This window comes from Carcharhinus amblyrhynchos, chromosome 30 (assembly GCF_965287045.1).
Source record: "Carcharhinus amblyrhynchos chromosome 30, sCarAmb.v2.hapA, whole genome shotgun sequence".
Classification (NCBI taxonomy): domain Eukaryota; kingdom Metazoa; phylum Chordata; class Chondrichthyes; order Carcharhiniformes; family Carcharhinidae; genus Carcharhinus; species Carcharhinus amblyrhynchos.
Window position 1 is genome coordinate 4,900,055 of NC_137353.1, and position 22,140 is coordinate 4,922,194.

At 46.1% G+C, this 22,140-nt stretch overlaps 1 protein-coding gene across 7 annotated transcripts in view; it reads left to right on the forward strand.

Annotated features, from left to right (window-relative positions):
* Positions 1 to 22,140, forward strand: part of casz1 (castor zinc finger 1) — a 399,080-nt gene that overhangs the window by 176,803 nt on the left and 200,137 nt on the right. Inside the window, exon 4 of one of the 7 annotated variants that reach the window (XM_080215435.1) lies at positions 4,751 to 4,819. The exons of the other annotated variants lie outside the window; for them this stretch is intronic. The gene's annotated coding sequence lies outside the window, so the exon portion shown is untranslated. The remainder of the gene's footprint in view (positions 1 to 4,750; positions 4,820 to 22,140) is intronic. 7 annotated transcript variants of the gene reach the window in all.

The window sequence follows — 22,140 nt, forward strand, 5'->3', positions numbered from 1 at the left end:
TTAATGTCCAAAGATTTGCAAGTTAGGTGGATTAGCCATGGTAAATTGTCCCTTAGTGTCCAAAGATGTGCAGATTAGATGGATTAGCCATACTAAATTGTCCTTTAGTGTGCAAAGATGTGCAGGTTAGGTGGATTGGTCATGTTAACTTGTCCATTAGCATCCAAAGATGAGCAGGTTAGATGGATAGCATGCTAAATTGTCCCTTAGTGTCAAAAAAATGTGCAGGTTACGTGGATTGGCCATGCTAAATTGTCCCTTAGTGCCCAAAGATGTGCAGGTTAGGTGGATTGGCCATGCTAAATTGTCCCTTAGTGCCCAAAGATGTACAGGTTAGGTGGATTGGCCATGCTAAATTGTCCCTTAGTGCCCAAAGATGTGCAGGTTAAGTTGATTGGCCATGGCAAATTGCCCCTTGGTGTCCAAAGATGTGCAAGTTACATGGATTGGCCATGGCAAATTGCCCCTTGGTGTCCAAAGATGTGTAGGTTAGGTGGATTAGCCATGGTAAATGCATGGGGTTATGAGGATAGAATGGGGAGAGGGCCTGGGTAAGATATTCTGTCAGAGAGTCGGTGCAGGCTCGATGGGCCGAATGACCTCTACACTGTAGGGATTCTATGATTCTTGTGCATTGGGAGTGAACAGCCCTCATTCTGTAATTAGCTCCCATATTTGCAACTTAGAAACCATGTTGTGAAATGTGTTGAGTCTTGCGAGTTCTGCAGGTACCTGTAAACTCCCAGTTGCTGGGCTCCGATAGATCCAGCCCAGTGATGCTGCCTTCTTGAAGTGAGATCAAGTTCCACCGTGCGTGGCAAAGCCAAGGAGAGGTCCTGCCTCCTCCTTACAGAGGCTGGCAAAGCCTCCTGTGTAACCCTGACACTCACAGTTCATGGGCTGGCAGTGTTTCACTGCTTGCAGAGCTCTGCAGGGATTAAAGACTCTCAGACCTGGCACCTTAGAAAGGGCACAGCGGCCCCTCCTGCTGACAGTGTCTGGCCTTGGCACTGGGGACACTGAATCCTGCTGTAAAAAATAATAATGCAACACCAACACCTTGAAGAAAAGTAAAGTGGAACTGTTCACAATTGGATATTGGTGTGTGTGTGTGAGACAAAATACGTGGGGCAGCACAGTGGCACAGTAGTTAGCACTGCTGCCTCTCAGCGCCAGGGACCCGGGTTCGATTCCCGGCTTGGGTCACTGTCCGTGTGGAGTCTGCATGTTCTCCCCGTGCTCGCGTGGGTTTCCTCCGGGTGCTCCGGTTTCCTTCCACAGTCTGAAAGACTTGCTGGTTAGATGCATTTTTCATGCTAAGTTCTCCCTCGGTGTACCCGAACAGGTACCGGCGTGTGGCAACTGGGGAATTTACACAGTAACTTCATTGCTGTGTTAATGTAAGCCTACTTGTGACAATAATAGATAAACTTAAACTTTAAAGCAAATTCAGCAGGACGGAACGACAGGAGCCAAAAGAGAAAATGCGGGAAAATCTCAGCAGGTCTGGCAGCATGTGTAAGGAGAGAAAAGAGCTGATGTTTTGGATCCAGATGACCCTTTGTCAAAGTCCAGCTTTGACAAACGGTCATCTGGACTCGAAACGTCAGCTCTTTTCTCTCCTTACACATGCTGCCAGACCTGCTGAGATTTCCCAGCGTTTTCTCTTTTAATTTCAGATTCCAGCATCTGCAGTAATTTGCTTTTACCCAGAATGTCAGAGAACTTTTAAGGGACAATAATCTGAGAACAGTGACTTTCCAATGTTTATTTTGAACTTAAATCGCTTGTGTTACTGAGGGTCTGCAGGATGGGCTGCTAACTGTACAGACCAAAGTTCCCTGTATAGCATCACCCTGCCCCACTCTGTCACTTGCAGGATTGGAGAGGGGCTGACCACTGTGTCTATGTCATCTCATCATCACTGCACTCTTCACCTGTTAGGTCAGGGCCACCCTCAAAAATTCAATTACATTTTACTGTCATTCCACAATCCATCAGATTATTTTTGTGTTAAAATCAACTTTTTTTTTTCTGGAGGACATTGTGTCATCATTACCATTCCTGATCTCTCTCTCTCCCTCTTACCCCCAGCTCCCTCTAGCCCAACACCCTCCTGATCAGTCACAGGTCAGGGGTTGTCCACTCAGGACCAGTGCTGTTTTTGATGTCCATATTCTGCTGCGGGGGGTGATAGAATTCCACATCAAACATAAATCCAACACCAACCACAACATGTCCTCACTGTCCTGTGGAAACACAGTAAGAAGTCTCACAACACCAGGTTGCAGTCCAACAGGTTTATTTGGTAGCACAAGCCACAAGCTTTCAGAGCGCCGCTCCCTCATCAGGTGAGGATGAAGGGGCATTTCTCCGAAAGCTTGTGCTACCAAATAAACCCGCTGGACTCTAACCTGGTGTTGGGGGGTACAGAGTAAGAAGTCTTACACCACCAGCTTAAAGTTCAACAGGTTTATTTTGGCAGCCACTGTGTAAGAAGCCCATTGTCACAGAGGATGGTTCAGGAAACAGAGTAATGTAACTCTTTAAGAAGATGGGCCGAATGGGCACCTCCTATGCTGTTAAACTCTACGATTCTATTGGTAATCAGGGGAACGGGTGAGCTCGGGGAGAGAGTGAATCTGTTTGAGAAAACTTAACCGAGTTAAGCAAATTCTGTTGACAATGATTCGCATGAATTTCTAAAGCCTCCAAACAGGCATTTCCATATATAGCAGGGGCCGGGCTTTACCACCTGTTTTTTTTAAGCAGTGTCTTTGTAGCTGCAGATTTATTAAACAAAACATTGCAAAGTCAAGAAAGAAACAGACTTTTATTGAAGACTAAATAGAACAGTAAACATCAGCAACAAGAGCATTAATGTAATTGATTGTTGAGCAACAGGCTGAAAGCTGTGTTATCATGTTACCGTAGCAACAGAAATTTATTGTCAGGCTGCTTGGATGAATTGAAGCAAACATTCTTTATTTCACGGGAGCATTATTATTGTATATTTTCAGCGGCGGAAACAGGTTGGGGGGGGCGGGGGGAAGTTGGAGAAAAGCATTCATTCCCGCTTTTCCCATGTTGCTCATCGGTGGCTTAGATTACTGTCAATGATTACAATTTTACACTCACACAGACACACACTGATACACAGACACACTCACACATAGACACACACACACACATAGACACACACACTGATACACAGACACACACTCACACATAGATACACACACACACACACATAGACACACAGTGATACACAGACACACACACATAGACACACACAGTGATACACAGACACACACACACATAGACACACACACTGATACACAGACACACACATAGACACACACAGTGATACACAGACACACACTCACACATAGACACACACACTGATACACAGACACACACTCACACATAGATACACACACTGATACACAGATACACACACACATAGATACACACACTGATACACACACTCACACTGATACACAGACACACACACACTGACACATGGACACACATACCCTGATACACAGACAAATAGACACACAATAGACACACACACAGACACAATTGACACATAGACACACACACACTGAGACAAAGATACATACATAGATACACACCCCTTTCACACACACACAAACACACACACACAGACACAGACACACAGGGGATGTCTGTCCAGCCACAGAGAGTTTCTTCCTCCTCTAAGTAAGAGTTATACAAAACAAATAACTTGCCTTTTCTTCTGGGAACAGAATATATCAAAACACGGACAAATTTGTCAGAGAATTTTGACCAAGCAGGTTTCCTTTGCCGCCCCCCCGCCTCCCACCACCACCTACACTCCCCCCATTTACACTAACCCCCCACCTACACTCCCCTCCCCACCACCACCTACACTCCCCCCATTTACACTAACCCCCCATCTACACTCCCCTCCCCACCACCACCTACACTCCCCCCATTTACACTAACCCCCCACCTACACTCCCCTCCCCACCACCAACTACACTCCCCCCATTTACACTAACCCCCCATCTACACTCCCCTCCCCACCAACACCTACACTCCCCCTCACCACCACCTACCCTCCCCCATTTACACCACCCCCCCATCTACACAACCCCCCCTCCCCTACTTTTCTTTCCCCCCCTCTACTTTTCTTCCCCCCAACCTTGTTCAAGATTCCATATAGATCTAATCTACTTGCAGCCTGCTGGGACAGTTATATCGACAGGTCCCCCCCCCCCCCCCCCACCAGCCAGCCCCACCCCCTCAGCTGCCTGACCCACATGGCTGTCACATGTCTCCCCCCTACTGCAACCGCCCCCACCCCCACCACACTCTGGACAAATCTGAAGAGAGCCCAGGATTTTGAATTTTTTTTTAAATCCCTCACTGTCCTTCGGAGAGGGGTGTCAGGGGGTGACGTAAAATGAGATGTTATTGTCAAATGTTGTTTAAATTAGACTCCTGACAAGCTGGGTTTTATTGGATTTGCATTGGTTCAGAGTCATGTGTATCATTTACAAATTTACATTTATTTGGCGGATAGGCAGCTCTTGCCAGCTTGCTCAGTAAGAGGATCAGGCGCTGAGGTGACTTTGTCTCTCTCCCCTTTTACACTATTAACAGCTGCCTGTAAATTTTATGCTGTCCTTGCTTTTCAGCCAATTATACCAAAGAGGTTTAGAAAGCTTATTTTCTCTCTCTCTCTCCCTCTCTCTCTCAGTGGGCCCCATTACTTCTATTTCGTTTGACTTTTGAGTGACACTTAACCCTTTCTACACTCTGGTGACAGGTTTGTTTTAATGTTTATTTTTATTCCTTCCCCCCCCACCCTCGACAATTACAAATCAGAATCGTCCTTTCTCTCTCTCTCTGTCTCTGTTGAGAGGCTCGATTTCTATTCTGAAGGGCCCCAGCTCTGTCGCAATATTGCAAGACAAGCCCCAGCAATGACATTTTTCTTGTTTGTTAGTCTGTCGCATTGTTTCACCAACAATGTGGCTGTCTTTTCTTCACAACTGTTTTGGGTTCTGGGCACTTTGTATTCATTGTGTTCAGGGTTGTTCAGAGTAATTCCTTTCTCAGAATATCACTTTATGGGAAAGAAATGACAGCAAAGACCTTTTGTTTCCCAAAGATTAACCACTTTGTCTCTGGTGCCCTGTTCGTTTTGCTGTGGTTATTTCCCGGGGAACGGATGGTCCCGGTGAATAACCTGCTTAGCACCTTCTCCCAACCTGCAGCATCCTGGTATCACAACATGAAGCTGTGAGCAGACATTAAACACCACAGCCCTTATCAAGCTTCTATATTCCACTCTCTCTTGCCCATTGCCATTTAGATTCATGCAATCCCTACAATGCCAAAGGGAGCCATTCGGCCCATCGAGTCTGCACCAATCTGATAGAGCATCCCACCCAGACCCACCCCCTACCCTATCTCCGTGACTCCACATATTTACCCCACTCACCCACCTAACCTACACGGCTCGCGACCTAGAGAGACAATTCAGCACCGCCAATCCACCTAACCAGCACGTCTGTCAGCCTCGATTGGGATCTTGGGTTCATGTCACAGTACGTGTAACCCCCACGATTTATTGCAAAATCTCACTAACTGTTCTGGCTGGAGACAATTCACACCTCTTTAACTTGTGCTTGGCCCTCTCTCCACTCGCACTCTCTGTAACTGTAAAGACTTGATTACCTTTACGACTCACATTCTGACCATTATCTTGTAAATTGAGTGTGTCTATATATATGCCCTGTTTGTGAACTCAAGTCTTCACTCACCTGATGAAGGAGCAGCGCTTCAGAAGCTCGTGATACCAACTAAACCTGTTGGACTTTAACCTGGTGTTGTGAGACTTCTTATTGTGTCTTTTGGACTGTGGGAGAAAACTGGAGCGTGCGGAGGAAACCCATGGGGAGAACGTTTCACACAGCCAACTGAGGTCAGAATCGAACCTGGCTCACTGGTGCTGTGAGGCAGCAGTGCTGATCGCTGTGCCACCGTGCCACCCTTGATTAACCTAGTTAACCCTTTAAGGGCTGCAGCTTTCTCTGCTACCACATCCGCTCAAGGTTCCGTCCACGTTCGGCCTCTAAGATGCAAAGAAGAGAAAATAAAGTTTATTTCTTAGTGTCACAAGTAGGCTTACATTAACATTGCAATGAAGTTACTGTGAAAATCCCCAGTCGCTACACTCCGGTGCCTGTTCGGGATTTTAAAAGCAACATTTTTTTGGATTTTTTTGGTGGCGAAAATTGTTAAGAGTTGGGTTTGTTCGAAATCGATTTCGATTAATGTTATCATTCAAAATGTCAGCAGTAACTATTTGTGGAATCGCTACATTTTGGAAGATTTACTGCTGCACTGAAGTCAAATAATTGATGTGTTAATCAGGTGGGATGAAATGGGTTGGAGGAGGATTTTGTGGAGCATTAGCACTGTGGCACAGGGCCAGGTGGGTTAATGGCCTCTTTCTGTGCTCTGCTGCTCTATGTAACAGGCTGTTAAGCTAGCTGGTGCGATAGGCTTGTGCCAGTGTTGCCAAATCAGTGGAGTCTGAGTTTAACAAGTTTTAGCTGGATCCCCACAGTTTTCCGAACCTCTATCATGTCTCCTCTGGCTCGTCGCTCATCCCACGGAGCTTCTGGCCGAGGGAAAGTTGAGTCAGGTGACGGGGCCACCCCAGAGTTCATGCGAGCGACCTGCTAATTCTCCTCTGTAATATTCGCGTCTGGAAAATGGGCAGAATATCATTTACACAATATCATGTTCGGCACAGAAAACAATCAGCTTCCTCTGAAAGTTGCAGAGGGCACGCTTAGTTCAGGCTTTATTGCAGTAATCTGTGGGCTGATGGGTCCCACTACATCAGCCTAAGCACACAGCCATCACAGGTTAGTGAATTTATGAAACTGACCCAGAATTAGCAGGTCAGCTATTGCAGGGAGGAATAGTGCCGCCTCCAAATGGGTGTTTTCAATATGCAGTTTGTGTCACAAGGTGTAACTCAACAGATTCGCCTGCTCCACACTCTCTCACAGTTAAAGGGATATATTTGCAGGGTCAACAGTCTAAACAAGAGACTTGCATTTATCTAGCACCATTTACAACTACCAGTTATCCCCTTAGCACTACAGCCAGTGAAGGATTTATGCAATGTACTCATGGTTGTAATGTAAGTAGTTTATTTATTAGTCATAAATAGGCTTACATTAACACTGCCGTGAAGTTACTGTGAAATTCCCCTAGTCGTCACACTCCGGCGCTGGTTCAGGTACACTGAGGGAGAATTTAGCATTGCCAATCCACCTAACTGGACTGTGGGAGGAAACCGGAGTACCTGGAGGAAACCCACGTGGACACAGGGAGAACATGCAGGTTCCACACAGACAGTGACCCAAGGCAGGAATTGAATTCAGGCCCCTGGTGCTGTGAGGCAGCAGTGCTAACCCCTGTGCCAGCCCTGAGACTGTTTATATGGAATTACAGCCCAGAAACAGCCCTTTTGGCCCACCTGGTCCACGGCAATGTTTTACACTCTGCATAAGTTTCCTCCAACACCTCTTCACCAAGTCTATCGGCTGATCTTTTTATTCCTTACTCCCACGTGTGTTTATCCAGCTTCCCCTGAAATACATCAGTGTTATTCACCTCAACCACTCCCTGTGGCAGCGAGTTCCACATTCTCACCACCCTGGGAAAAGAGCTTTCTCCTTACTGGGTTTATTGGTGACTATCTCCTCTTTATGGTCCCGAATGTTGGTACCCTGAGTTTTTCACCCCCCAAGAAATGGAAATATCCTCTCTAAACCCAACCTGTCAAACTGAAAGCTCAGTGTGGCCTTCCCTTTTCCATAGGAAAGAGCCACCACCTAGATTCATAGAATCCCTACAATGCAGAAGGGGGCCTTTCTGCCCATCGAGTCTGCACTGACACCAATCTCACCAAGGCCTTATCCCCCACATCCCACACACTTAACCCACTAATCCCTCTAACCTACACATCCCAGGACACTAAAGGGCAATTTAGCACGGCCAGTCAACCTAACCCACACATCTCTGGACTGTGGGAGGAAACCGGAGCACCCGGAGGAAACCGACGCAGACACGGGGAGAATGTGCACAGACGGTGACCCAAGCCGGGAATCGAACCTGGGTCCTTGGAGCTGTGAGGCAGCAGTGCTAAACACTGTGCCACCGTGCTGCATTCACCCTTTCCAGGTAAGCGCTTCCTTTAAGTGCAATCCTTGCCTGAGGGGGTGGCAAAGTTGTTAAAATTGTCACCCCAGAGATAGCACGAAAGCAGGAAGTCTTGTAATGTGACCATTTGTATCTAAAACAAAGCCTGTAAGCCCCTTCCCCCCCCCCCCCGCTTCCATTGTATAGTATAAAGAACAAAGAAAATTATAGCACAGGAACAGGCCCTTCCAATCTGCACCGATCATGCTGCATGACTGAGCTAAAACCCCCTACCCTTCCAGGGACCGTATCCCTCTATTCCCATCCTATTCATGTATTTGTCCAGACGCCCCTTAAAACGTCACTATTGTATCTTCATGTAGATGAGATCAGTGAAGGTGTAGACACCAGTTGCTGTTTTCTATCTAGAAGCCCGAGGTGTCAGTTCTGATAGAGTAACAACCTGCCACACCAGCGACCGAGAACCTCCTCCTGACCAGAAGGTCACGGTTTGACTTCCAGCGACGTTTGTCAAGAGATTCAATCGTCCCGCAGCCGAGACTGGAATACTCGGGGCAGGATTTGGACAGATGTGAGCTCCTTCGTCTCGTTGGCGTTCGAGAGGCTCTTTGGGAGGTTCATTCTGGCATTGTTTGAGCTGCCTCACCTAAAGCCCCATCCCTGATGGATGATCCGGGCAACATGGCCAGCCGTTACGGAGTCAGGAGCCTTGCTGTTCTGGGGGGAGAGGAGATCATGTGGCGGGGGACTGACCCTCGGGGTAGCTGCGAAAGAGAGAATGAGAAAACTTGGAAACAGCTCCTGCTGAGATCCAAGCTTTGCACAAAAACCCAAACAGATGCAGAGTTTTAAGATGACGATTTAGGTAAAGGCAAGTTTTTACAGGTCACAGTTAGAAAGAAAGCAAATCTGAAGGTCAAATTTGAATGTAGCTTTTACAGGCTATTTGCCAATTCTTTAAAGTGAAGTTAAACAGACAGCTTTAGTTTAGAATAAAATAACCAGTGACTGTTTGAATCATCGTCCCAAAACAAACAGCTAAAGAAGACAGCAATTCATTGAGAATTTGATATTTAGGTTTCAGCTCAATGCAGTTCATCTTGCATTGTGCTAAAACACAGTTAGTATTTCTGCGAATTAAATCATTACCTTCTGCCCAAACTCTTCCTGTTCAACTGTGTCTGAAAGCCACCCAATGGGTGTAAGCGCAAAGGAACCTTGTTTCTCACAGGGTCACAGACCTTTGATTCTGGCCTAGGGTGTCTGTGTGGAGTTTGCACATTCTCCCCGTGTCTGCATGGGTTTCCTCCAGGTGCTCCAGTTTCCCCCCCCCCACAGTCCAAAGATGTGCAGGTTAGGCGGATTGGCCATACTAAGCTGCCCCTTAGTGTCAAGGGGGATTAGCTACGTTAAATACGTGGGCTTACAAGGATAGGATCCGGGGTAGGATTGTGGTTGGTGAATGTTCAATGGGCCAAATGGCCTCTTTCTGCAGTGTCAGGATCCTATGATCCTCAACTTCCAATTCTGGTGGAGAACCAAAAGTGGCTGGTGTCAATTTGTCTCAGAGGGTGACACACACAGAGAAAGAGGGAGAGTCTGCAGTGTCCTACCCACATTCTGTAGGACAGATCTTGAATGAGAAGTCAGCAGAGGTAGAGGGGAGAGAAGAAAGACTTGCTTACAGCACTTTGACTAATGTATTAAGTTATTTTCAAATTTTGAGCCAGGGCAGGACTTTACGAGCCAAAATGTCACTGGTGACTGCATTCAGCTGGGAAGAAGTCATTCTGTAAAGCAAACAGCACAATGATGTGGATTGAAACTGCCAGCTAAGGCTTTGACATCAGGTACGGAGCAAGAGTTAGAGCATGAAATATTAAACCTTGCATTTTATCAGCAAGAAACGAACAATAATCGCTCCACCTGTTTGGTATCTGTGTCCGAAATGGTTTCTAACCTTGAGGATTATCAGTTGAAGAAATGCAGAATGTGAACACATCGCTGGGATGATGGGGGATCTCCACATTGCAAAACCAGAGTGCTAGGAGGATATGGGTAGGAAGAACAGCCACAAGCTTGGAAAGGTCAGGGCAGAGGGTGATGTCAGTCAGGATTAGTTGATGCCAAGTTTCCGCCTAAAAATCCAAACACTAAGAAAGACAAGGCAGTAAGAAGACCAGTAACCAATCGGGAAAAAGCTATTTCCATTCCTTACTGAGCTATTGAAACATTTAAGATTATCAGAATGACCAAAGGGAAGAGTTATGATGATATCATTATGGAGAGATGTTATGATGTAAAGTGGTTGGCTTTTCGCTCTGCTATCAAAGCCCATGTGAGATTGGACACAGGCTCCATGTTGTATCAACCTCATTCCACCCACCACACACCCCCCCACCCCCCCGACCCCCACCAAGAGCCCAACCAGCCACTCCACTTTATATTGTCTTTACTCATTGACGAGATGTGAGTGTGGTTGACAAGGCCAACATTTGTTGCCCGCCCCTAACTGCCCTCGAGAAGGTGGTATTGAGTCGGGATCTTGAATGCAACTGAGTGGCTTGCTTTGTCATTTCAGAGGGCAGTTAAGAGTGGGTCTGGTGTTACATACAGGCCAGACCTGGTAAGGATGGCAGATGTCACTCCCCATTGGGCATTAACAGATGGGGTTTTACAAAGAAGTGATGATAGTTTCATGGTCACCATTACAGAGATTAGCTTTCAGCTGCAAATTTATTAATTAAGTGAATTGAAATACCCAAGCCAGTGTGATATGATTTGGACTTGAGTCTCTAAACCATCAGCCCCCACCCCTGGATTACCCATCCACTGATATAACCACTAATCTGCCACTGGCATACTCCTTATTAACGTGATTGGAGACCTGGACTTGTGTCGCAATCTATCTTCCTCCAGTATTTACCCTCCTCAGCTGCCTTTCCTCTCACTCCTGGGATTGTCAATTAGAAAGAGCAGACGTTTGGAACTCTCTTCCTCAAATGACAGCTGATGCTGGCTCAACTGTTCATTTCAAATCTGAGATTGACAGATTTGGAGAAAGCAGAGGTCGGAAGGAACTAAGATCGTGGCAAAGGCCACAATATGGAGTTAGGTCACAGATTGGCCACAATCTCATTGACTAGCAGATCAGACTCACAGACTGAATGCCTCCTCCTAAGGTGCTGATGGACTCAGATTATTGGCAGTAATGTGTGCAGTTGGAGGAAGGAGGTCTTCTCCACTCCCTTCCTTTCGGTCCCTTACATTTTCCTTTGTTGACCTCTTGGCCCAGGCTTACAGCTGCTGCATCCTTTTGATCTCAGTGCTTTTCCACCTCTTTCTCATCCCTGGCTGCCTCTGAACACTGAAAAAGGAGCTGGCCATTCATCCCCTCAAACTTGTCCAATAACATTTCCATGGCTTCAGCTTTCCCCATTGCAACTCCATCGCCTGCTTTGGCTTTGACTGGTTCCCTCTTGGTGGTAGCAATCCAAGGGAGCGGCACAGTGGGTTAGCACTGCTGCCTCACAGCGCCAGGGACCCAGATTCAATTCCAGCCTTGAGTGACTGTGTGGAGTTTGCACATTTTCCCCATGTCTGTGTGGGTTTCCTCTGGGGCTGTGGTTTCCTCTCAGACTCTAAAGATGTGCGTGTTAGGTGGAGTAGCCATGGTAAATGCATGGGGTTATGGGCATAGGATGGGAGGGCTGGGCTCAGGTAAGGTGCTCTTTTGGAGAGTGCAGAGTCAGTGGGTTGAATGGCCTCCTTCTGCGCTGTTGGGACTCTGGTGCTAATCCAACTGGGAGCCAGCTGTTCATGGCAGTGATCCCCAATGCAGGAATATAGGTCAGGATTACGGTGGGGTTGTGGGGATGAGCAGAGATCCCACTGCACATCTAACCCACTGCACCCAGGAGAATCCATGCACAGTATGAAACGGAAAGAAGTAATGGAGGCAGAATTAATAATCGAGTTTTAAACAGAAGTGGCAAAATATTTGACAATGAAAAGTTCCGTTGAATGGAACTGAGCGAATAACTCTCTCCGGGAACTCGGGAGAACGGAACGGATGGATGATTTCCATTTGCACTGTTCAATTCTCCGATATTGAGACGCTTTGAAAGAATGAGTAAGAATCAGAGATAGATCCAAGCAGGGGGTGTGTGTATTCTCTTCCAGGGAAGAAAGTTGAGAGCAGTAAGGATTATAGTGGTATTTACAAAGTAGGAAAGAAAGGGCAAGGTCAGGAAAGAGATTGGAGACTTCAGGAATATAGTTTTGAGTCACTGAAACCGCTGCTTAATCACTTTTATATCCTGTCTCGTGGATTACTTGATGTTTAACAACATCTAGAACATAAGATGGCTGACATTCAGAAAGGAAATGATGCAATTAAACTTTTCATCTTTGTTCACTTTTGCTGCCTTCTGCAGAATTCCTCTCGGAGTGTTTGGGATGTGGATGATTATTTACACCGTTAATGTTAAATCCTAATCCAGGAACTGCTCCCCCAGGGAACGAATCACACCTTTAAAAGTTTAAATGGAAAGCATGAGAATTGTCTGTCTGAGTGGGTGAAGAGACCAGGTTTCCCCCCTGCCAGGAACGTGCACCCGGAATTTAATCTTTCCCCCGCACGGCAGTTGTGACCAAAATTAAAATTGCGTCGCGTTAACTGGCTCAGGCCACCTTCCCCCCACTGTGTAAACGGGAGTGTCCACGCTAAATGTCACATCTGTGTTACAAAACGGGCCAAAGCACAGTCGTTATTGGGCAGCTTCAGGGAAGTTGTAAGCCTACAGAAAAGTTTATCCACCCCTTTAACTGAAAAAGAAATGGCAATGTCTGAACGAATTAGCAGTGTCCATAACTCGAACCTTACGACAGAATAACGATTAGCTGTAATTACTGGCAGCTTGTGGGAAGTTAAAGCAGATTAAGAGACTGTTTAACAATATTCGCAGATGTATACTTAACTGTACTAACCCCTCTCTCTCTCCCCTCCTCCCCCCCCCCCTTTAAATGGCAGGACATTTGTCCCTCACCAATTACCAGTAATATTTATCCAATTTAACATCACAGACACAAAAGTGGAGGCAAGTTTCTTCGGCAGGACTTGAAACAAAAGCAGAAAGAGCTTGAGGGAACAATAGCAGCAGGTGGTTTTTTTCAGACACTTTATATTGTGATTGAAGGGCTGCTGTGCTGTTGTTTTTATCCGACTATTCCGGGGCAGGGGTGGGTGAGAACAGTCCTCACTGTTTGACCCGGAGGATATCGTCCTGGTAACAGTGTCTAGGTAGTGAAATAACACGCTTACAACCTTTAGAATCGTTCTCTCCAATCCCTCTCCATTTGTTTCCCTTTGTTGCTATAGAGCCGAAGCTCTGACGGAGCTGGAAACCTTGTACATAAAACACCTGTACTCATTTCTTTAAAAAAAAAGGAGGGGGGGTTAAATTGCTATTAAATATTCTGTGCCTCCCCCCCCCCCCTCACAATAGCGACCTTGCCTTCTACACATCACATTCATTGGCAGTTGGGCATCTTGAGGTTTTTTTTTAATTTAGCTGAAGTTTCTATTATTCTATACAGATTGTACTTAATCTCATTTTATTTCATTTAATGAAAGGATAGATTTCGGCATTATTACATTACAAAGACTCATAATAATGTTATTTATAGAGAAATGCTCCGAAACAGGCTGCTCGGTCAATGGGTAATTTAATTAGTCAGCTGCAGGTTTTAGAACAATTTTCCATTACATATTTTGTTTGCACATAATAAACCCAAGAAATCCTTTCGGAGTAAGATTCCCAGTCAGATTGTGCCTGACTTTAGGGAAAATGGAGGATTCTCTTGGCCTCACAGTTCCTTTTTGAAGGTCGCATTTTCTCACATTTTTGTATCAACTGTTTGGCACACTTAAAAAAAAGCACAATACCCACAGATACTGGAAATTCACACATTGGTAGTTTAATTTATGCCCTGGTTCTGTAATATTTAATATGTCCCTCCTTCATTCTCTATCTTTCTCCAATCTCCTACTTAGTTGGGGGAAATCATAGAATCATAGACAGTGCAGAAGGAGGCCTTTTGGCCCATCGACCCTGTGCCAACCACAATCCCACCCAGACCCCATCCCCATAACCCCATTTATTTATTCTGCTAACCCTCTGACACCAAGGGACAATTTAGCCTAGCCAATCCACCTTACCCACACATCTTTGGAGTGTGGGAGGAAATTGGAGCACCTGGAGGAAACCCAAGTAGACATGGGGAGAATGTGTAAACACCACACAGACAGTGACCCAAGGCCAGAATCGAAACCAGGTCCCTGGTGCTGTGAGACAGCAGTGCTAACCGTTGTGCTACCATGCTGCCCTGTGGGGGAAACACACAAACATACCAATCAGGAACAGGGGAGGCCTCTTAGCCCCTCGAGCCTGCTCCAACATTCAATGGGATCATGGCTAATCTGATTGCAACCTCAACCCCACATTCCCAATGACCCCCAATAACCTTTCACCTCCTCGTTAAGACTCTACTTCACTCTGTCTTAGAAATATTCAAAGACTCTGCTCCCACTGCCTCTTGAGGAAGAAATTTAACTTCACCTCCATCTTAAATGAGTGACCCCTTTTAAACAGTGATGGCACAGTGGCTAGCACTGCAGCCTCATAGCGCCAGGGACCCAGGTTCAATTCCTGGCTTGGGTCACTGTCTGTGTGGAGTTTGCACATTCTCCCCATATCTGCATGGGTTTCCTCTGGATGCTCCAGTTTCCTTCTACAGTCTGAAAGACGTGCTGGTTAGGGTGCATTGGCCATGCTAAATTCTCCCTCAGTGTACCTGAACAGGTGCCGGAGTGTGGCACCTAGGGGGATTTTCACAATAACTTCATTGCAGTGTTAATGTAAGCATTACTTGTGGTGCTAATAAATAAACTTTAAACATTAAATCCCTAGTTCTACATTCTCGCTCAAGAGTAAGCATCCTCTGTGTGTCCACCCTGTCAAAACCCCTCAGGATCTGAAAGGTATTTAAAGGAAAAAGAGAGGAATTCATGGGTATAGATTTTGGCATATGATGGTTAAAACAAGGGGATATCAAATCCGCAGCTCATTCTATGTTGCTTGCGATTTTTATTTCCATCGAAGATAGCAGCAATACCAGATGAGGAAGGGTGAAGACTCACACTCAGTCTGGTGTCTTACACAAGTACACTGTGACTAGTTGCCCCATGCAACTGGGCAAGATATTGTTTGGCTACAGCTCTGGGATGCACTCTTACCAGGCAAAACATACCTGGAAGAAGCAAATGACAGAAGCAGGGCCTGGGTGGTTGAGATTTCAGTGCTCTGATGGTGTCATTGTTGGGAAGGCCCATCTCTCAATGCAATGGAGATCAATGAGGAAATCTGGAGGCAAATACTTTCTTCTTCCTCCTTCTTGCTAATGCGTTCCCACCTCCTGCTTTGAAGATATTGCCTCCTCCCTGAGATAAAAGCAAATTACTGCAGATGCTGGAATCTGAAGCAAAAACAGAAAATGCTGGAAAATCTCAGCAGGTCTGTATGGAGAGAGAATAGAACCAATGTTTCGAGCCTGAATAATATCCAGATGTGAAACGGAAGGCAGGATATTCTGGCCATGCTCACCCCAAAGCCGGAGAAACCTGCCTGGACCTTTGCAAGGTTCAATGCACACCCCACCCCCCCACCCCCCCTCAACCTGCTGCAACTCCCGTGATGGGCAGGATGGGAAAATGTCACCCATTGGCTCTATTCTCTCTCCACAGATACTGTCAGACCTGCTGAGATTTTCCAGCATTTTCTGTTTTTGAGTTTGGGCCCTTCCCCTTGGGCAGTTACTGCTCAGGCACTCAGAGAGCACTCCCCAAGAGGATGGATCTGGAACAAGTGGTCTCCCACTTATATTGGAAAGGAGAGATAAGGAGGAATTTCTCATCTCTGAGGGACATTTAACTTTTGGAATCCTCTCCCCCAGAGAGCAGTGGAGGCTGGATCATTGAATATATCCAAGGCTGGGTCAGATATCATTTTGATCTACAGGGGAGTCCGGGGTGATGGGGGCGAGCGGGTTGGAAAGTGAAGTTAAGATTGCAATCAGATCAGCCAATGATCTTTCTGTCTGGTGGAGCAGGTTTGAAGGGCTAAATGTTGGTAATTCGAACAAATCGTTAATGTGTCGTGTGGTTCAAGATATGGAAGCTCCGTTCTCTTATGTTCTTATGTTTGACCCATTGACAATTCACCTGGGAGCCTTAGTTGGTTAGCTTTGCAATGCATATGAACAGAACGTTACTCTGTGTATCCAGACCAGGAGCTAGGTTGATTAGATGTAGTCAGAGTGGATGTCTTAACCCTGTACAAAACTCATCTTTCTTAATGGGAGACTGAGATCACCCCTACCATCACCCAAGCTGATCAAGTAAGTCTGCACAGTCAAGTATTCAAATTTCAGAAGGAAGGTTTCTAATGATAAAGTGATGGGTTGAAGGTGAGAGCTGTTCATAGAATCCCTACAGTGCAGAAGAGGCCATTTGGCCCCTTCAGTCTGTACCAACTCTCTGACAGGCTATTTTACCCAGGCGCTCTCCTCCACTCTATCTCTGTAATCCCACACATTTACCATGCCAAATCCACCTGATTTACATATCTTAAAATACTAAGGGACAACTTAGCATGGCCACTCCCCCTAACTCACACATCTTTGGGCTGTGGGAGGAAACCGGAGCACCCGGAGGAAACCTACGCAGACGCAGGGAGAATGTACAAACTTGTGCTTGGGTGTGTTTGCTCATTCTTGTTTGGGTTGTAAGGCAGTGCAGCGCTCTGTAGAAGAGTTTTTGTTTTGCTGAAGTTGTTGCTGTTCAGTTCAAATCACATTAACCAACCGGCTGATCCCTGTACCGTGAAGTCCACAGAAATGGCCTCCTTCTGCACTGCAGGATTCGAGGATTCAGGAAATTGAGGAAAAGAAGAAAAAGAAAGTAACTATGTATTTTTCTCAAACCATCTGACGAGTGAAGGAAAAGCGTCTGCAAAACATGTTTGTTCCTCTGAAACTAAAATATCCTTTGTTCCCCAAAGGATTAATTATGCACACAGGTTATAGAAAAAAATGCATGGCTGCATCAGATATCTCAATTCCAAAATTGCAAATGCTTCCTGTCCGCAGTAACACCAGCTATCAAATCCACGCAATTCCTTATAATGTCTTCAGAAATTGGATTGGCCAAAAGGAGTATTCAATGTCTTTGATGGGCAGTGGATCCGATTTCCAGCAGTAGACAGATTGGTTGTGAGGCCGGCCAGACCATGGACCCTCAGACTGATCATTGCTTTTTCTGATGAGAAATTATCCATCTCTGGTTGATCAGTTCCCCTTGAGCTTCTTATTGTCCTTACATTGAGAGCTAGAATCTAAATCCAATATAAAAACAATCCTTTTTTTCTCAGATTCAGGGTACGAATTTTGCTATCTGGGCGCCAAGGCTGAGTTTCAACTTTCCCATATTGCCCCGGGGGGGCGGGGGGGTGAAATAAAATCAGGAAGAAAATCTAAATTTGGCAAATTAATCCAGCAAGGGACAGAGAGGAAATCCGCTATAGAATTGCTGTAGTGCAGAGGGAGGTTATTCGGCCGATTGAGTCTGTCCCAACTCTCTGACAGAGCATCTCACCCCAAGCCCTTTCCTGTAATCACACGTTGTTACCCCACTAATCCCCCTAACCTACTAAGAGCATGACCAGTGCACCGAACTAGCACACCGTTGGACTGTGGAAGGAAACCGAGAACCCGGAGGAAACCCACACAGACACAAGGAGAACATACAGACTCTGCACAGACAGTGACCCAAGGGGAAGCAAATTCGGGTCCCTGGCACTGTAAGGCAGCAGTGTGAACCGTTGTGCCACCCCACTGCCCTGTAAACTATCATAGTCTTGATTAAGTTACTAAGTAGAACATTAAGACGAAATGTGGAAGGAAGGATAAGCTGAGACTTACTGGAGCAAGAACTGTCTGAGTTGTGGGCTGATGTCCCAAGTGTCTAACTCAGCTGCAAAGTGCGATGAGTTGGCAACAAGGCTAGCGGCTTTTCCAAACCTGGACTGGACCTGTCACGTACATGTCTGAAGGAAATTCCAGTACAGTCGATGAGCGATTTATTAGTGAACACAAAAGGTTGCTAATGAGGCTAGGAGGTTAAGTGTTTGAACTCTTTAACCTCGAGAAGAGTCTTGGCAGTAACTTTGACCAAGTTGTCTTCAGTGACGATACTGGACCCAGCACTTCCAGCCGCTTCAGCTCCTCAGAACCCACACAGTTCCCAACTGTTTACAGCTAATCCTACATTTTCCTCTCAGAGAGAGTGCAGCGGGTGTTGTTAAAATGATATATGGATGTTCGTGATTAAAAAAAAATGCCTGTGAAGTATTCTATTTGACAATGTACAAACAGTTCAAAAATGCTATTGTAACAGTCCTCCCTATATGGAAGTACAAGAGTGTTAGTTATCCTGGGGACTGGGATAGAGTGGTGCAGCGTACAAGACATTGCCCATGAACTGAGTCTTCTTACAGGAATATCTGTGCTTTTAAACAGTTTCGTTGGCGAGGTATTTTTTTGCTGGTTACGAAATCTTCCAGTAGGTAAGGTCAGCACATTGGATATAATATTTGTGGGTAAATAGTCAACCTGCTGTTGTTTTGACATTTTGGGCATTTTTAAAGACTGGAACCAAACTTCTCTAAATATGGAAAGTGTTTCTCTGTTTCTTGGGGTTGGATTTCCTCAGGTTCTCGGTGCTCCGCTATTCTCCAATTGGAAACACCTTTCTTTAATGTTTCTGGACGCTTTGTCAGTGCCCAGTTCAGGCAGAGAGTGAGAATCGCTACTCTCTCTGAGCAAAACGTACGAGATTGTGTTACTGAGATTTGCTTAAAGATGACAGCACTCTAGCCTTTTAACTGGTACGTTCGTATCTTTTTATATTAGCACTAGCTTGCACATTTCCTGCACTGAATGTCAATATCACAGATCATTGGGTCATTATCACACTGCTCTTTGTGGCATTTTGTTTTGTGAAATTGACATTATAACGGCGATGATACTCATTCTCGCACTTCATTGTCTGTCAAGTATTTTTGGAGGTTCTTAGGTCACGAAAGGTGCGTTTATAAATACAGGTTCCTTTCCTGTCACTGTGCAACAATCACTCCTATGGCTCTCTGTCATCTATAGACACTGCACAGAGGGATTGAAGTAAACAGCAAGGCGAGGGTGGAGGAGTGAAGCGTACCTGAACCCTGTGCAAAACTCGAGCAGGGGGATGGCCCTGTAGATTGTGTCCATGTCACGTGAGCACTGCTGGACAGCCCAGTATTTGTTACCCATCCCTAACTGCCCCTTGAGAAGGTGGCGGGGAGCTGCCTTCTTCAACCACTGCAGTCCCTGTGATATAGGTACGCCCATGTCGTTTTTCTGTAGCAGTTTGACACAGCTGAGCGGTTTGTTGGGCTATTGCGGAGCTGTTAAGTGGTCAACCACATTGCTGTGGGTCTGAGGTCACATATCGGTCGGACCAGCTAAGGAAGGCAAGATTTGAGATGGCACGATGGCACAGCGCTTAGCACTGCTGCCTCACAGCGCCAGGGACCCGAGTTCGATCTGGCCTTGAGTGACTGTCTGTGTGGAGTTTGTACATTCTCCTCATGCCTGGGTGGGTTTCCTCCGGGTGCTCCGGTTTCCTCCCACGTTCCGGTTTCCTCCCAGATGTGTAACTTGGGTGAATGGGCCATGCTAAATTGTCCCTTTGTGTATAGGTTGGATGGATTTGAGGGGATGAGGTGGGACTGGGTAGGATGCTCTGTTGAAGAGTTGGTGCGGACCTGATGGGCTGAATGGCCTCTTTCTGCACTGTAGGGATTCTATCGTTTCCTCCCCTGAAGGGCATTAGCGAATCAGATGGATTTTTATAATAATCTGCAAGTTTTTATTATCATTATTGATGAGGCTTGCATTTTATTTCAAATTTATTAATCACATTTAAAGTTGCCATTATAGGATTTGAACACACGTCTTTGGGACAATAGTCCAGGCTTGAGCATTGCTAGCCCAGTAACTGCTATGTTATAGCTGCCATCATAGTCAGAATTTCAGCAAGTACAGCCCTTTAGCACAATTCAGCTCCTCATCTTGTTGGTGTTTGGAAGCAGATTGAGAAAGAAGATCTTGCCTTTACGTTGGGAAAGTGTAGATGTTTCTCATCGTGTCTCTGTGGCACACAAACCCTCCATTCCAGCACGCCCAAAAGTTCCTCTGAGAAATCTTTCGGGACCAGAAGGTTCCTGGGACATCAGGGGGCCCTCTGAAACGGGGAGTGTCTGTCAGGACATCCCAGAGGAACCGGTCGCCCCTGGCATCCCTAGGTAGCGCAGGAATTTTTCCAATCCCTTGATCCCCCTCTGCCTCCCCCCCTCCCCCCACTGTACCTTTAGTCACGCTTCTCTCAACATGGTCCCCCCCACTGGCCAAGCTGCAAGGAGTTCAAACACAATTTAACACACTCGAAAGGTCAGATTTCTCAGCTTGGTGACCCCCACAGCTCCAATCACAAAAGCCACTAAATTCACATCTTTCAACTACTCCTCACTTTTGTCACGGCAGAAAGGCTTTTTTGAGTGGCGCTGAATTCGACCAGTATCTCCCGTCGAGCTCTCCCGAGGTTCTGGTAAACGTCCATCTCCCCGGACTCTGGCTTCCCTTCAGCTTTGACTGATGTTTCCCTGCTTAGCTCCTCTCTCGCCTCCGTTTTTCTCAGTCAAAAAGACAGCATCCAAATTACACTGAACTTTTGTAAGCGCCCTGCCCCCAACTGCGCAGGACCTTTGTTCACTTTGTAACTCCCTTGTTTAAATTTGCATGTTTGCATATTTTATATATTGCCTCTGATCTACTGGGAAGCAGTGCAGTCTTCTGGATACTTTCGACAAAAGGGAATCTTGCAAACATTTATTTGTATTGTTCCGTGGCTGGTTTTTGGAATGCGGTGGCAATTTTCAGCAATGGGTTTCTATCCACCAGACTTCTTGCATTTCAGATCAGTGAGATCTGAGAGAGGAATGTTAGGAAGGAATTGAGAGAGCGTGGAGAGAGCGAGAAAGGGTTACGGGAGCAAGAGAGAGGTAACAGAGTCGAAGGAGAGAGATAGAAGAAAGAACAGACAAAGGGAAAACAATCGAATGAGAGAGACTTGAGTGAGGAAGAGTGGACGGAGGGAACAGTTCATGGTTTTTCAAGTTAGAATCATAAAATCCCTACAGGAAGCTGCCCAACAATAATCCCACCCAGGCCCTATCCCCCTAATCCGACGTGTTTACCCTGAAACCAGTGGTCAATTTAGCATGGCCAATCCACCTACACACCTTTGGAATGTGGGAGGAAACCCACACAGACATGGGGAGGACATGCAAACAGTGACCCAAGGCCAGAATTGAACACAGCTCCCTGGCACTGAGAAGCAGCAGCACTAACCGCTGTACCACTAATATATAGGGAACCAAAATCCTGGGCAGAGAATTAGTGCCTTGAAAGAGATAGAAAACTGCAGTGATTTATTGAGGGAGTTCTGGAACTTCAGGTCTGGGCAGTGGACGGCACAGAGTTCAGAGGTGAAACGGTTAGAATCAGCAATGCTGAAAGGGCCTGGAGGAGCACAGAGATCTCACAGCATTGTAGGGCTGGAGGAGATTAAACAGATTGAAGTGTTGAGGTTCTGTCATTGTTGTGACGTTGGGTTAAGTGGAGCAGAGAGGGATATGATTCAATTCTACATCACATTCCAACCGAGTCCATCTTCAGAGTGACATT